The 17,816-nt window shown below is 39.1% G+C and overlaps 1 protein-coding gene across 7 annotated transcripts in view; it reads left to right on the top strand.

Moving 5' to 3' along the window:
• The window catches only part of IL15 (interleukin 15), an 81,786-nt gene that overhangs the window by 37,512 nt on the left and 26,458 nt on the right, over positions 1-17,816 (top strand). The window lies entirely within an intron of this gene.

The following is a 17,816-nucleotide window of genomic DNA, read 5'->3' as shown; positions in this document are numbered from 1 at the left end:
TAGAGATCTAGATTTAGATTTCTTTCTTTTTTTTTTTTTTAAGATTTTATTTATTTATTTGACATAGAAAGAGATCACAAACAGGCAGGGAGGCAGGCAGGGGTGGGCGGAGCAGGCCCCTCTCTGAGTAGAGAGCCCGATGCAGGGCTTGGATCCCAGGACCCTGAGATCATGACCTGAGCCGAAGGCAGAGGCTTAACCCACTGAGCCACCCAGGTGCCCCTAGATTTAGATTTCTTCATCTTCAGCAGCTATATAATTTGAGAAGTCATTAGTGAGCATGGATGCCTGTATTACAGTATTCTAACTAAAATTGAATAGTGTTGTGAAGACAAAATGATATAAATATTTAAATCAAAAGAATTTTTGTCCAGAACTAGATTTTATAAAATTGTATTTTTCTTCTTGTGAGTCCTGTAAAGTTACTTTGTAAGAACTTCTCTTTCAATTAGATACCAAAGTAAGTTCAATAAAATTAATATAGATCCTTTTCTAAAATACTCATGAGAACGTAATATAGCCATTTCAGGGAATTCATGATTTCATAGTTCCACAGAAATTAATGCAAAATTAATTTTGACTTGCTGGGTGTCACGGGTGTCACAGAGACGAAAAGTGTTACTTTTGGTCTATGATGCTGTAATCATGATAAATGATAGAATGAAACCAGACATAAGAATTGTAGCTGATGTGGGAGAGAGATGTTCTTGTCTCATGGGGTCTAAGAATGAATTTCTCAAAGGAGAGTGAGTAAAGTAATAGATGTTTATTAAGCAAGGATACAGGAGAAAATCTCTCAGGTCAGAGGGGCCCCTACAGGTTGCCACTGAAGGCTTTTAGGGATCTCTTTTATAGAAAACTAACCAGGGATCTTAGATCTGTTTAACATCTCTAGTGATTGCACTGTTGAGTAAGGACTAGTGATAACCCCTTCAATGGCGTCCTTTTTAGAGTCCAGTAATCCTTGGTTGGTCACAAGTAGCTGTTACATAAGACCCCACCTCTGACATCTAGGACTGGATGGTCTGGTTTGTTCTCTTATCTCAGGTTTTCTTTCATCTCCTACGTTTTGAATTTTCTGAGCCTGATCTTATGGCCCAGTGCCTGTCTCTCCCTGCCTAGCCCTGCCTGTCCCTTATTCATAACCAGCTGCCCGTCACTTTAAAACATTGAGATTATTTGTATTTTAAATGTGGGGTTGGAGGGAGTTGTATTCTTTTAAGACTGACCAAAGTAACTGCGTATAGAAAGAATTAAAAAAACAATTTGAGTTCTTTAATTCTATCCAAATTAACCAGAATCAATGGTACAATTTAAAGAAGGCTCTTAAGCTAGCCAAAATTAATGAGTCCATTTATTCCCTCAATTCAAGTAGATTACTAGAGAGTAAGTACGTTTTCCTAGCTGACTTTTATTGATTGTAAATTTAGCCAAGGCATTTTGTATTTTACAACAAATTTCTAGAGAGATTCAGTCTTTTTCGTTAAAACCTAGAAATTATTTTGTTTTAGTTAAGGTGATGCTTTATTTCTGATAAACTTTTGAAATCCACAGAGACTGTTCCTTTCTTATGGATGCAGAGTTCAGATTACAGAGAGTAGTTTTAGATGGACTCAGTATTATGTTCAGTTTCAAGTTCTCAGTTTTAAGAGAAGCATTGGTAAGTAGAATTTGACTTAGGAGAAGACAGCCAAGAATATAAAATATCTAGATACTAACTCAAGTGAAAAATAGCCAAAACAATGAGCATGGAAAAGAAAAAACTTGGAGGGGCTGGGGGTGTGTTTGCAGGTGGTGGGGGAGCTACCCACCAAAATGATGTATATCATTTTTCTTAAATATTTAAAATAGCTGAGGAGGCACCAGTGGATTCATTTATCCATTCATCCATCTATCTGTCCACACATTCATCCATCCAGCTTTAAAAATATACCCTTCTTTATTGCAGTCGCCATGCATATGCTTGAGATACAAAGATGCATTAGGTAAGCCTGACTTGAAGAAAGTCACAGACTAAAAGGGAGACTCAGTTTTGTGGACACACTAACTAACTGGGTAAACTAATCAGACTTTGTTTCCTCCTCTTTAAATCTGGATAGTAATGGTAACTAGCTCATAGGTTATGTTGGGAAAAAAGGAGGTTATGAAAAGTACTTTAGAGTGCTATGGAAGGTTAGATGATCTCATGTTATACAGTCTGAGGGATATGTTGACAAGGATTTACAAACTCCTATTTTCTAAATCTTGTGATTGAAAAGTTTATATGTAGCGACTCAGTTGTCTGTTGCTATATAAGAAAACACCCAGAATTTAGTGGCTTCAAAACCACCACACTTTATTATTTCTCATGATTCTGTCTGCTGGTTGGACAACTTTTCTGCGGGCCTTGTCTCGTCTTATCCAAGGTTTCCTCACTCACATGTCTGGGAACCTGGGACTGGCTTTGGTCTGAGTTTTTTTCTCCCTGTAGTTTCTTCATTAGTAGTTTCCCTGGTTTTGCTTTCAAGGCAGCAGAAACATTCCAAGATGGAGAAAATGCAGTGGCAAGCCCTCCTAGAACTAGCCTTGGAGATTGCTGGTTGTTTCTGCCACATCCTCTCAGTCATAGCAGGTTCTAGGGAGAGGGCCAATCCAGATTGGTGGGAGGGGAAAGAGACTTCACCTCTCGGTGGGCGGAGTGGTGAAGCGTGTTGTATAAGGGCGCAGGATGCCCGGAATTGTGGCCATCTTCCTAATACTGTGGGTTTTCATTTTGCATTTGATGAAATGTAGGTATTTTTCTATATACAGGGGCTAATGGTTTTAATTTTTTCCCCTATACTTCAGTGATCATTACTAGCACATAATAATATGAAATAAGATAGGGTTTATGATCTATACAGCTCATAGTAATGGTTTATAATTAAAGAAAAATTGTAACCACTTCTAACTAATGTAAGAAAAATTGTAACCACTTCTAACTAATGTGTTGAATGAAGAATCTGTTTGTATCTCTGAGGAAATCTACTAGTTTGAGAGTTTTAAAGTCTTTTTAGTTGATCATGAGTGTTCTGTAGTTCCTCAAGTACAGATCCTTTACCTCTTTGGTTAGGTTTATTCCCAGGTATCTTATGGTTCTTGGTGCTATAGTAAATGGAATCGATTCTCTAATTTCCCTTTCTGTATTTTCATTGTTAGTGTATAAGAAAGCCACTGATTTCTGCACATTGACTTTGTATCCTGCCACGTTGCTGAATTGCTGTATGAGTTCTAGTAGTTTGGAGATGGAGCCTTTTGGGTTTTCCATATAAAGAACCATGTCATCTGTGAATAGAGAGAGTTTGACTTCTTCAAACTCTTCAATTTGGATACCTTTTATTTTTCTTTGTTGTCTGATTGCTGTTGCTAGGACTTCTAATACTATATTGAACAAGAGTGGTGAAATTGGGCATCCTTGTCTTGTTCCTGATCTCAATGAGAAGGCTGCAAGCTTTTTCCCATTGAGGATGATATTTGCTGTGGGTCTTTCATAGATAGATTTGATGAGGTTCAGGAATGTTCCCTCCATTCCTATACTTTGAAGTGTTTTAATCGGGAACGGATGCTGGATTTTGTCAAATGCTTTTTCTGCATCAATTGAGAGGACCATGTGGTTCTTTTCTCTTCTCATATTAATTTGTTGTATCACATTGATTGATTTGCGAATGTTGAACCATTACATTATCGTCAGTGGTTTAGCAATGGAATTTATTAGAATTTTTTTTAGAATTTATTAATTCTTAATAGCTGTCACTTTAATTCCTTGATGACAAAAAGAGAAATAGATTATAATTCATTTTTTTTTCTCTTGGTGTTTAACCAAGACTTAAAGAACATAGAATAGGGATGGAGAGTGATTTTAGCTTTTTGTTTGTTGGTTTTTTTTTTCATTTTTTTTTAATTTTTTATTTTTATAAACATATATTTTTATCCCCAGGGGTACAGGTCTGTGAATCACCAGGTTTACACACTTCACAGCACTCACCAAAGCACATACCCTCTCCAATGTCATAATCCCACCCCCTTCTCCCAACCCCCCTCCCCCCAGCAACCCTCAGTTTGTTTTGTGAGATTAAGAGTCACTTATGGTTTGTCTCCCTCCCAATCCCATCTTGTTTCATTGATTCTTCTTCTACCTACTTAGCCCCCATGTTGCATCACCACTTCCTCATATCAGGGAGATCATATGATAGTTGTCTTTCTCTGCTTGACTTATTTCGCTAAGCATGATACGCTCCAGTTCCATCCATGTTGTCGCAAATGGCAAGATTTCATTTCTTTTGATGGCTGCATAGTATTCCATTGTGTATATATACCACATCTTCTTGATCCATTCATTGGTTGATGGACATCTAGGTTCTTTCCATAGTTTGGTTATTGTGGACATTGCTGCTATAAACATTCGGGTGCACGTGCCCCTTTGGATCACTACGTTTGTATCTTTAGGGTAAATACCCAATAGTGCAATTGCTGGGTCATATTGCAGTTCTATTTTCAACATTTTGAGGAACCTCCATGCTGTTTTCCAGAGTGGCTGCACCAGCTTGCATTCCCACCAACAGTATAGGAGAGTTCCCCTTTCTCCGCATCCTCGCCAGCATCTGTCATTTCCTGACTTGTTGATTTTAGCCATTCTGACTGGTGTGAGGTGATATCTCATTGTGGTTTTGATTTGATATGGAGCACTTTTTCATGTGTCTGTTGGCCATCTGGATGTCTTCTTTGCAGAAATGTCTGTTCATGTCCTCTGCCCATTTCTTGATTGGATTATTTGTTCTTTGGGTGTTGAGTTTGCTAAGTTCTTTATAAATTCTGGACACTAGTCCTTTATCTGATATGTCGTTTGCAAATATCTTCTCCCATTCTGTCAGTTGTCTTTTGATTTTGTTAACTGTTTCCTTTGCTGTGCAAAAGCTTTTGATCTTGATGAAATCCCAATAGTTCATTTTTGCCCTTGCTTCCCTTGCTTTTGTTTGTTGTTGTTTTTTTTTTAAGATTTTATTTATTTATTTGTCATAGAGAGAGAAGCGAGAGCAAGCACAGGCAGACAGAGTGTCAGGCAGAGGCAGAGGGAGAAGCAGGCTCCCCGCCAAGCAAGGAGCCCAATGTGGGACTCGATCTCAGGACGCTGGAATCATGACCTGAGCCGAAGGCAGCCGCTTAACCAACTGAGCCACCCAGGCGTCCCTTTTGTTTGTTGTTTTAATCTTGTAGTTTCAATGTCATTTCAATTGGTTAGAGTTTCCTTATTTTTTAAGTGACTTCACAACAAAATATGTTGTTGCATATATCTTTGTTGTTTTGTAGTCTCAGTAACTTTATGATTTATATACTACAGTATCTTGTGGGTATGTATGACAAAATGGGAACACAGTCTTGCCCATTTTGCAAAAAACAAGGGATTTCAAACATTTGGGAGTAGCAGTTTTCCATAGAAAAATATTCGCAGGATCTAGATTGAACAGTAGATTTCATACATAAGAGCAAACTTCATCATAAAATCAGGGAGGGCTCCTCACCACTTCTAGTTTGGCACTGCCCAATTTAAAAACAGACATAAAAGCAGTAATAACAAAGGAGAGATACTCCAGTTTATAGACAGGTACGTATGTTGAGTATAGTCCTAGTTTTAGGGAATGACTTCATTTTCTTGAAAACACAACTCCGTTTCTTTTCTTCTAGCCATTAGACATGTGGCCCCCTGCATGTGCCACTCTCCCATCCCCTTCTCACTTAAGGAATGTCTGCTTGCCCTGGAGGCCCTAGCTTCCGTGTTTCTTCCTTCAGAAAGTCTATTTTCAGGCTAGACACCTCTCTTGGTGTTTTCATAGTATCCTCCTCTAGTAATTCCCACTATTATGTAATAGCTGTGGGTTCGTCTTCCTCACTGGACAGTGAACTCAACGAGGACAGGTATGACATTGACCTTGGTCACCGTTGTGTCTTCACTTCATAGCCAGCACTTAGAGCGTTGCAGTGGGTGATCCATATTTGTTGAATGGATTAATTGGGGGTAGACTGATAAAATTTCCTTCTTGCCTTTATGCATTTTTCATCCAATTACAAATTCAACAGAAGCCCTGTTTTCTGGATCAGGACCCATAGTTGTTTGGCATTGAAAAAGAAAAAGCATACAATGATCCATCTTTTCGTTGTGTGCCAAAGATCAAACATTCAGCTCAACTGTTTACATGGTCTCTCGTTAAATGGTAGCTTTATGTCACACAGGATATGATTTAATTTGACTGCCTTTGTATTTTTGGCAATTCCCTTAGCACGTTGCTCTGAGAATGATGGCACCTAAATCAAATACCTCAACTTTGCTTTATCTCCTCACCATATTTCCTATGCTGGTGATGTTTCTTTGCTTCCTACAGCTTTCTACGGCTTCCTTGCCCTCTTCAGACGGATAATAACCCCCTGGCCCTACTGTCCTCAGAGTTCCCCACTATTAGATGGCGGTTCTTTGAACACATCAGCCTCTTATGACACATAAGAGGTAATGTGTTTATTTCCTTCCCACAGTGTGTTTCCACTCACACACTGTAATTGGCTACCTCTCCCTATCTTCTGCCCATATTTGCCTAACATATAGAATATCCTGTCATCCTGACAATAGCCTCATGAATTCAGTCTCTTTTCAGTATTATTATATGGTTTCTCTCTCTCAGAGCAAACACTCTGGTTTCTTACTGCATTCCAAATATTCCAGCATAATTAACGACCTGCCTTTCTCTCTCAGCACACATTTGTACTTTGGTGACTGCATATTACTCAGAGCAGTTCAACAAGTCAGCAAGTTGAACATTAACAAAGCACTTGATCTTTCTGTTTGGGTGCCAGAATTTAAACTGTTTGACTGAAGTTGATACTAGATTTGCAGGTTTCAGTTAATACTTCAGGTGCTTTTTATTGCAGCAGTGAGCCACAACCTAGAGCCCTCAGGACCTTTGTTTACTGATGAGGATGCGAATCCTTTATGTTGTGGTTAGTTTATGGTCAACTGAAGTGTGATGTGTATCGATGAACATACAAATTAACAAGACATACAAAATAAACATACAAAATAACAAGTTAACAAGACTGGGTTTTACATGGGCTTTGTAGAATCATCTGAATATTTTATTGTGATATAAAACTTCATTTTGTTATTAACATATAATGTATTATTTGTTTCAGGGATACGGGTCTGTGATTCGTCAGTCTTACACAATTCACAGCATTCACCATAGCACATACCCTCCCCAGTGTCTGTCACCCAGCCACCCCATCTCTCTCCCCTCCCCTCCCCTCCAGCAACCCTCAGTTTGCTTCCTGAGGTTAAGAGTTTCTTATGGTTTGTCTCCCTCTCTGGTTTCATCTTGTTTCATTCTTCCCTGCCTTCCTCCATGGTTCTTTGTCTTGTTTCTTCAATTCCTCAAGTCAGTGAGATCCTATGATAATTGTCTTTGTCTGACTTATTTCACTTAGCATAATACTCATAAAACTTCATTTTAATCTCACAAACCTGTAAATCTGTTCATGTATAGGGGAACAAAGGCAAGTAGCACCCAAACAGGTTTGCAGAGGACCTCAAAAAGGTTGACTTCCAAAATGTGTCAGAGATCTCTGAAATATCATAAAATGAAGTATTTAAAGGTACGGTAATCACGTCCTGAATTCTTTCTGCATGTGAAATACTGTACCCGGTGTGCCTTCTCATGACAACCATGAGTGATTTGGTTTTTTTTATATTTTTCAGCAGTTTTGGAAGTTAAATAAATTCCCTCATATGTTAGTTTTCTATGCTGTGTAACAAATCTTTACAAACTTAGTGACTTAAAATAACTCCTGTTAACTATAGCACAGTTTCAGAGATCAAGTCAGGCAGACTCAACTGTATTGTCTACCGAGGGTCTCAAGGTAGACATTGAGGTTTCTGCCAGGCTGGGCTGTTATCTGGAGGCTCTGGAAAGAATCCATGCCAGATTCATTCAGCTTGTTGGCAGAACTCAGGCCAAGATTTTATTTATTTATTTGACAGAGAGAGAGAGATCACAAGCAGACAGGCAGGCAAGCAGAGAGAGAGAGAGGGAAGCGGGCTACCGCTGAGCAGAGAGCCCGAGGCGGGGCTCGATTCCAGGACCCTGAGATCATGTCCTGAACTGAAGGCAGAGGCTTAACCTACTGAGTCACCCAGGCGCCCCAGTCCTTTGTGGATGTAGAAGTAATGTCCTTACTACTTTGCTGGTTATCGGCAGGTGTCATGCACCACTCCTAGAGGCCACTGGGATTGCTTCCTACAGCGGCTCTCTCGGAGGCAGTGTGTAGTCCTCCTTACGATTTGAGACTACCTGGCTTTCCCTTCTGCCACCAGGAAGATAAAATGCTCTGCTTTTAAAGCCTCGTGTGATTAGATTAGCCACCTCCTCCCCATCCCCTTCAGTAATCTCTCTATTAAGATCAGCTGTACCCATATAACATAACACAACCCAGAGGCAATCCTTCATCAGATGCACATTTAGGGTGGGATTTGGGGGGTTTGGGGGGGTGTATTATTCTACTTGCTGCATCCTATTACTCAAAACAGTAACTGACAGATTTGGAGGTCAAGCCCGGGTTTTGGTTGAATGATAGACCTTTGTCCCCATATCACATTGATCTGAGGGTTGGATGTCATCCATGAGCATTATGGAGACCAGCCTTAGTGCTCTATAGTCAGACTGTGTTGGTGCCACATCGTGCTAGAAAAAGTACTGCCTCAGAGTGTTCTAGCACAAGCTTTCTGTGCACACTGGTCCTGTAAAACAGGAGATCCAGATGGTCAAGAATCACATACATTAGGTTTTGTTAACTCTCCATATTTCTGTGATTTATGCTAATGTTGGTTTGGTCTACCCTGTTTTGATTTCAAGCTTTGGTTTCTCCTTTGTACCCCGTCTCCCCCCTGCTTTAAAGAGTTGGTTAACTAAGAGTCACACTCATTTCTGTGTCTTTTTGAAGTCTGAGGGCAATCATAGTTTTTCTTTTTATTTATATACTTTTAAGAAGCCATTGAGTTGAGTACTATAATTCCTATAGCAGTGTGCTAAAGATTGCTGCAAACTGCGGAAGATATAAAGCAATTAAGAACAAACCAATTCTTAATCTAATAAAGCTGCCATTGACTGGACACCACATGGATTTTTATGAAGCCGAATATATTGTACACTGTGAAAAAGGAAAACAGATAAGTATTATTTTGTTGATTTTAAATAATAGTTATATGGCATACATTTCTTAGGCTGTTGAGGGCAACTTTTTTTGAGAGAACCGTTGATTTCTCTATGGCCCCTTTGAATCTTCTTTTTTTCATCATGAAGATGGTAATAGACCTCTGCTTTTTTTCCCCCATGACTTAACCGGGTCAGATGGAGCCTCACAGACTATAACCTGCTCAGTTGTATTAGCAACAGTGTAGTTTGTGTGTGAAACAAAGTCCAGTCCTGGTTTTTCTTGATAACTACGTAATTTGGGATAAATCACTAGACATCTCTGAACTTTATTGTCCCTTAAATGAGCTGTTCTAAGTTTCTTTTATTTTAAGCATAGCAGTGACATATTTTGGCTAGTGTCCGAGCTGCTGGAAATATTTATTTTGGTTTGACAGTTTAGAAATTTCTTTGCTGGATCTCATAAAGACTTGTGAAAAAATTTTATAGTTGAATGTGTGTGATATTATAGTAAAATTCATTGGAATGGCCATAGAGTTACTTTTCTTTCTTCACACAAGAAAACTTTCTTGGGTTTCAACTTTTATGCACACTTTGCTCTTTTCAAAAAACTGTTCCATTTTTTTTTCTTCTTTCTCTTTATGTCACCAGAAATACCTTTTATTTGGCGTGTCATTGGTCACGATATATGCATCATTGCTCTTTAATGAGCAATCCCTGTTTCTGCTCTTGAGAATAAAGTACTGATTATTAAAACAGACATTGTGATGGTAGATGATGGCCAGAGCTGTTCTGCATTGTCTCAGCAAAGTTAATTTTGCCTTTCTTTGTGGAGGATGTGGTACAGAGCACTGGCATTGCCATTCTCTTGGGTTCTCCTCCAAGTCAGTGGCCCAGCTGTGACAAGTCCAAGCATCTAGTTGAGTTTCTAAAGTGTTAAAGAAAATTAAATCAACACTTAAGTTAGAAATGGGGTCTGAGCTATAACTTCTCTCCCTGGAAGGGAAGATATTATGGGCCACATGCACATAGGGAATGCTTTTTCTGGTAATAAAGTTTGGAAAACAGCAACCAAAACAGAACAAGACTATTCGTGCTGTCATTCAGTATGTAGAGAACAAAAAGAGTTTTCACTGTGTAAGAACCTCCACTACTCTATGTTTGCAGTGATGCCTTAGTTGCAAGGGGAAACAGCTGTTTGTCTGTTCCTTTCGGTTTTATTTTCTTTTTACACTGCCATTCCATCAGTACGTGGCTTCATAAAGCTGTAGGATTCTGATAGGAAAACTATCGCGTCCATGTGATTTGGAAGCCAATGTGTTGATTTTCTAGCTGGATAGCAATATTTTATTATAGCCGGAGGGCGAGTGTGACTCTGCGTGTTCAAGGCAGGAAGCCTGATGCCACCAATACCATGTCCAGAAGTGAGCTATCTCCTGTGTTTTATGTGCTTCATTCCACTAAATGAATATTGTATTACTGCTTTTATTTTTTTGGCTGTTCTTTGAATATCAGAGAGCTGTCGGTTGGTTCTGTTTCTGTCGAACAAACACTTGATGGAAAGTTTTGCTGTAAAGCTTCCTCTATGGGGATGGCTTTATGTCTTGGCTCTAAAGGGATGTCTTATAAAATGTGGTCAGAAATTATCTTTATAAGTTGCTGCCCTGTGTACTACTAAAATCTCGGAACCTGAGTGTTAGTTTTAACTCAGAGTTCTGTTTGCCCAGTTTATTTGGACACATCCTTCATCGGACCACTCTTTTCCTCTCCCGCCAGCCTTCCTTCAGGGGCTCTATATAGCCTTGTTGGACCTATCCATGCTGGACATTAGACCCAAGCTTTCTGGGTGTCTTCCTTGATAGTTACACTCTCAAAGACCAAATATCAATTAAGTTAATTCACCTCTTTTGCTACTCTATGCATAGCTCCCAAGAGCTGCTATGCACCAGGATGTCCTCAGTGAGTATAAATTGAACATTTGGGGGGAGATTTCCTAACTGAAATAAGCACCCTTTAATGCCAGTTCTTCTATATTCAGACTTCTTCTCCACTTACATGTCACCCTGTCTTTGTATTCTTGTGTTCTGACATCTATGGTATTCAGCTCAGCCAGCACACACCTCAATTATCCCTGTAATTCTGCAATTTATTAGTTGTCCTATGTGGCCTTCCTCAAGCAGAGTCCGACAGACTGCCTGTTTTCCATTATTGTAAATTTTCTTCTTTCCCCAAAACACCTTTTGATTTTTGCTCTGAACTCCTGCATGAGATGAAACATGAAACATGTTTTTTTTCCTTCTCTCTCTCTCTCTTTTTTTTTTTTTTTTGGTATGAGTTGGCATGTTTAATTAACCTAAATAAAAAGGGAAAAGATGTGTTGTTTAAAGGGGAGTAGAATCATAGTAATCTTTTGCTTTGCCTGGAAATAGGTTGCTCAGCAGCCAACGGGAGTCTAAACCAGCCATTTCCTTACATTTTCCCCTTAAAAATAAATAAATAAAAGGGTACATGGCAGGCCACGCAGGCCGTTTTGTTGTGCTTTAATGGCCCATGGTAGCCCAGATGTTGAAATGCCCTAAGTGGGAAAAGAATTTTCTGTCATCTTCTTTTCTGCTCATGGTGTTTGTTTTATGGAAATATTAAGTTCTAGCATGATAATGGGTGCCCAAGGGAATCAAAGTGAAATAACAGGATCCTTAACATATTTCTCATTCCTATATAATTTATGTTTCCTATATTTCTACTAGAAAGTGAGAAAACTTTATTTTTTTTCCCTAAGGCAATTACTCTGCATGGCCTTTTTACCCTATTATAGAGCCTTCTTTCTTTTCAGATAATAACCCATAAAATCTCTTTGGGTGCTTGAGTTAAGTCATTAATTGGCTTGGTAAGGGGTTGTTTGTACAGAAAGGCAATTCTCTCCATTTGTTGTATGTAACTCCCAGACTCTAAGTGACCCATTTTGTTGTTCCTGAGGCCAAGACTCATTATTTTCCTTTGGCACCATATAGACTGTGTTTCAGTTTAAATCACAGACTTAGTGATTTTTCTAGACAGTTGTTCAAAATTTTTGATGAAGAGTCAACATTAGATACAATGTTTGAATGCATGTGCTCTGCTATAGAGATTATTAATGCAAGGTTTTGTTCTTCCAGTGTACCTTTCCTTCTTCGAAAATAGTTCTCGCTGAACTTTGGAGTTTTTTTCTGAGCGTTTGTTCAGCTTTAACAGCAAAGGCAAGTTTAACTATTAGCTTCCCATATAAATTATTCATACATTAATATCCAGCTTTGTTCACCCTCTTCTTAAATTAAGATCCATATTTGTTGAAAGAAAATGTGAACACTAGAAAAATTTCACTTACTGATGATTAATTCTGAATTTTCTTTACTGAGGCCAACCTTGGAAAATATCAGTAATTGAATTCCACAAATAAAATTAATTTTTTCAAGTTACATATTTTTCCCCATCAAACTTCTATAACTGAACCAAATGAGAGTTCATCCACTCAGGTCACAGCAAGCCAATAAAAAATGACACTGAGCTCTTACTGCAAACAAAGATAGACTACTTTATTGGTGTGGTGGGAAAATGGGGAGGTTCAAAAATCCCAAATTCTCTGATGCCTTGCAAGTGAGGGTTTTTAAGGGCAAATTTGGGGCAGGGGTCTCCTGAGAAGGTGGCCACTGCCGATCGGAGGCCCTGAGGGTCGTGTCAGCAGATGCCACTTACTAACTTCTGGTGCCACTCCATCTGGTCCTTTGAAGATCTGTTTCCTCTCAAGAGACTTGGAATGTGAGAAATATCTTTGTATGTGAGAGATTTCATCAGTGCTGATTAGCTACTTGTCCTACAAGTTACTTTGAATGATGAGTAAGCATTCCTATCCCTTGAGCCTCGGCCTCTGTGTGCCTTGGGGCTGATACAACCTCCCGTTCATTCTTTCATCTGAACTGACAAGATGGATGCCAGCTTCCTAGGTAAAGTCCCACAGGGGGCTATACCCCAGTCATACTGTGAGGGGATTTGTAAAGAGGTTGAATCCTGATGAGCTTTAGCAGCCTGGTCAAAATACAGACACGGTATGAATACTTGATAATACAAATTAAAAAAAAAAAATACACTTAAGGAAGCAATAGTAACAAAGAGGGCCACAATCCAGAAGAGAGCTCCTATTAGGCATATGTGCTGAGGAGTTGGAATATTTCATATAGGATATGAACTAATTATGACCCAACCCTGTACTTACCCAGCTAATAATTAAAACATGGGCTCAGCATTAAATCAAGTCTTTGCTAGGGTGCCTGGGTGGCTCAGTCATTAAGGGTCTTCCTTCAGCTCAGATCATGATCCTGGGGTCCTGGGATCGAGCCCCATGTCTGGTTCCCTGCTCAGCAGTAAGCCTGCTTCTCCATCTCCCACTCCCCCTGCTTGTGCTCCCTCTCTTGGTGTCTCTCTCTCTGTCAAATAAATAAATAAAATCTTTTGAAAAATTATAAAAAAAAAATCAAGTCTTTCCTTCCCTGTAAAAAAAAAATGGCTATTGATTACCAGGAAACACAAACTTATTTATTAAAGTAGAGGACTATTTATCAGATTAGGGCCATGGTTTGTGAAATAATAGATGAATAACTGGTCTGAGTGTTTATACAAACTGATGTTAAAAAAAATGATACATTTGACTTTTTTCTCTTCAGTTTGACATTTAATTATGAATTTCTGTCAAGGACAGCTATTAGGTAACATTACTGTCTAAGAATCTAGAAAATCAAATCGGATTCCTCAGCTTCGCTTTCTAGATCCCATGTGATCGCACCCCAGCCTGACGAGTCAAATGTATTTGGTTGGTGAGAAACTTTCCTCTCCCCTTCAAAATTCTTGTGGCTGGTCTGAGAATTAAATTGACACGAGACAGATCAACAGGAGAAAATCAAATTGAATTATGTGTGTAGGAGGGCTCCATAAGAATATGAGGCCCACGAGTAGTCAGGCGGTTGAGGCTTACCTGCCAGGCAGAGCTACGGAGAAGGGGATTGGGTCTGGGACTTCAAAGTGGGGGAAGACAATTCACAGGAAGATAAAAAAGAGTAAATTCTTCAAGGGGGGGGTATTACTGAACAGGTGGGGGGGCTCCCTTTTATTTATTTTCTTCAAATTTTTATTTAGATTCTAGATAGTTAATATATAGTGTAGTAATGGTTTCAGGAGTAGAATTTAGTGGTTCATCACTTAGATTTAATACCCAGTGCTCATCATAACAAGTGCCCTTTCGTTAAACAGATATTTCCTGGGCCATGCAGAAGCCCTGAGTTTATTAAGTTCCTGCCTGTCTGCCACCATCTGATACTATTGTTATTATATTCATATAATATATTCATATTATTTCACATTATACTATTGTTCATATTATAATATTGTTGTATTATTCGTATTATACTATTGTTATCTATGCTGATAGCTCCCTTCCCAAGGAGAGGCCTCTAAATTCTTTTAGGCAGTTAGGAGGAAGGCCAAAGGTTTTCCCTGAACCTTCTGTTTCTTAAAAAAATAACCAACTGACAATAATCCAGTGTCAAAGAGACACATTTTTGGGGTGGTAAGTTTTGCTTCCCTGTAGTGTCCTCTGATTCCCTTTAAATACTTTCTATTCAGTGGAAGCTCTTGGGTTTTCTTTTAATCAGATGGCATTATTTATGCTGGGTCTATATTAGCTGAAATATCCTCCTTCTTACTCAAATTTTATTCACTCTTTTAAGTTTTGATTTAAATTCCAGTTAATTAACATACAGTGTAGTATTAGTTTAAGGTGTACAGCATAGTGATTCAGTACTCCCGTACAATACCTGGTGCTCGTCACAGTTCACTCAATACTGACCACAGTTGCCTCCCCATTCGAAAGCCCTCTCCATTTGCAGCAGCATTTATTCATTCTTTATTATTCATTTATTCATGTATTCACAATCACCCTACAGATATTTATTGAGTATTTTCTATGTTACAGGTGCTGTCCTCTCCTAAACGTGAATTTTTGTTGCACATATAGTCCTATTAGTGTATATCCTATACACTAAGTTTGAACTTGAATGTTTATTTTACCTCCACTGTAAAACTGAGCCCACAAGGGTAATGACTGTCTTTTGTTTTTTTTAAAGGTTTTATTTTTTTATTTGAGAGAGTTTAGCATGAGTGAGGGGGAGGGGCAGAGGGAGAGGGAGATACAGGCTTACCGCTGAGCGGAGTGCCTTACATGGGGCTTGTTCCCAGGACCATGAAATCATGACCTGAGCCAAGGGCAGCTCTTTAACTGACTGAGCCATCCAGGCGCATGCCCCTCCCCCCACTTTTTTTTTTTAAGAGAAATCATGAAATAGTGTAAGACATGACCAAGCATAGTGATGAGGCTGGTTCTGTGTCTTCAGTTGGCTGCAGCTTTCTTCTTGGGTAACTCAAATCAGTGGACATTTACTAAGCTTCTACCATATTTATTGCACTATTTAGCACTATAGGAGTTACACAAATAAGTGTACTTTATGCATATATTATGGGTTTGTATAAGAAAAAATCATTTCATGAAGCCAACAATCTGGAAGAAAGATCCTTAACCTGGGATCTCGAGACCGCTAGAGGAATGAAATTTTAATCTTAAGATGATTTTATTTAAATCTATGGATATGTGCTTATGTGCATTTTTCTGAGGAATGGGTCTGTAGCTTTTAGATATTAAAAGTGTCACTGATCATTTAAAAAAAAGAGTTAAAAAGCTTGTGACCTCAATATACACAAAACAAGTACCCAATCAAAGAACAAAAGCCACAGAACAAAGCCTGTGCAGAGTTTAGAAAAAGGTAAAATGGTATGTGACTGTGGTCATTTAGGGAAAGGCTTCCTGAAAGGGAGGACTCCTGAAACATATGCCACATATCCGTTTAGCCTCAGCTTCCTCGTTACAAAAGATGTTAGATTCCAGGATCTCTTTATTCTTTCCAGATCTGAAATTTTTTTCTCAGTGTGATCACCAAATATCTATCAAAATGCCAGTCACATCATGGGCACTCAGAAGACATCTGTTAATTAGTCTTGAAATGAAACTTTAATAATGTGTTATCCCAAATATATCCACTATCTTGGGTTGAAATTTTAAAATATTGTAACATTAGCTCCCCAATGTTCTGTGAATAAAAGGAAGACTTAGCCTGTGTTTATACACCTTTGCTCACACTCTTCCACTGGGGAGATGAGAATGTTTAATTCATTATTCCTCCTTTATTTATTTGTGGCACTTTTTAATACCTTTGATTTTATTTTGTTTTCTTTTGCAGCATTTTGGGTCTTCTTATTAGTCTGTATAGTTTGTGGGGATAGGAACTTTATAGCATCTGCCTGATATTGTCCAGCACCTAGCACATTCCCTTAGCCAAAAAAGGGACTTAGTAAGTGTTGATTGATATATGAAAGGCTGCATATCAAAGTGCATCAAAAGAATCTGCAAACCGCGTATTTCGGTATAGCCCAGAGTTGAAAGAACATGAGCTCAGGAAAGATGCATTCGAATCTTGACACTGCCTTGTCCTCCGTGAGTCACTTAATGGCAGGTTCCTTAAAGTCTTTGTCCTCAGCCTTCTTCCTAATGAAAGCATCTCCTCATACATTTATCTGATTAAATCAATGGAGCGCTTGGAAGAAGTTGTGTAGCGTATCACAAATAAGAGAGAATCCAGGTTCATAGGGCCTTGAGCATTTACAGTGTCCGGGCCCTCTTTGGGAAAAAGAGTACTAAATTATGAATGAAAAATTAGTTGACTAGCACATTTTGGGGGATATTTATTTAGAGGGGGAAGAGCAATCACAAATTACAGATATTGAAAGCACTGAAAAATACCACAAACATCACAAAATGTTATCATCGTCAGTAATAAACTTCCTAACTCATCTTTATATACTTTTATTTCCTTCAGATCTCTGTGTAGACTCAGATCTCCTCTTTTAGATGTTCGTGACTTTTAGTATTTTATTATAGAGCAAATAGTCCCTTTTTTGGCTGAGGGAATGTGCTAGGTGCTAGACAAAGTTTATTTTTTTCTGTGGCAAAGTAGGTTGGAATTTGTTTCTTCTTATTGATGGTTTAGGAAGGATTCGTTGATCTTGATAACACATTCCTGGAAATAGGGCATTTCTGATGACCCCACAGCTTCCTGCTCAGGCAGTCCTCCTTGTTTGGAGGGAAGCCTCAGAGAGATCCAGCTTCTGGGTTTCACTTGGCCAGATCTCAGGTCAGTGTCTCCACAGCTTGGCCAGGTCCTTACTGCTTCCTCTTGACCCGCCCATCCTAACCCCGTGGGCAGGTCTTGCTGTGAGAGATGCAGGGAGGGAATGTAAAGTGGCTGAGGACCTGGGACATCGTGGCCCTGTTGTATCATATTCATATCCGTAGAGTCACAGATGAGTTCCAGATCCTTCACAAGGTCTGCTGGGGCTAGATTGTCCCTGGAGTCCAGATAGATCGAAGGAAGTATTGGTGCCTGCCTGCAGTTACTACCTGTTTGCAAACCCAGTATGACCTCAAGGAGGTAGAAGGTAGACCAGAGGCTGGGGGCCACCCACCCTTGG

The sequence above is a fragment of the Mustela lutreola genome, chromosome 1 (genome assembly GCF_030435805.1).
Source record: "Mustela lutreola isolate mMusLut2 chromosome 1, mMusLut2.pri, whole genome shotgun sequence".
Lineage (NCBI taxonomy): Eukaryota > Metazoa > Chordata > Mammalia > Carnivora > Mustelidae > Mustela > Mustela lutreola.
The sequence above is the reverse complement of the archived record's forward strand: the minus strand, read 5'-3'. Positions and strand labels throughout refer to the sequence as shown.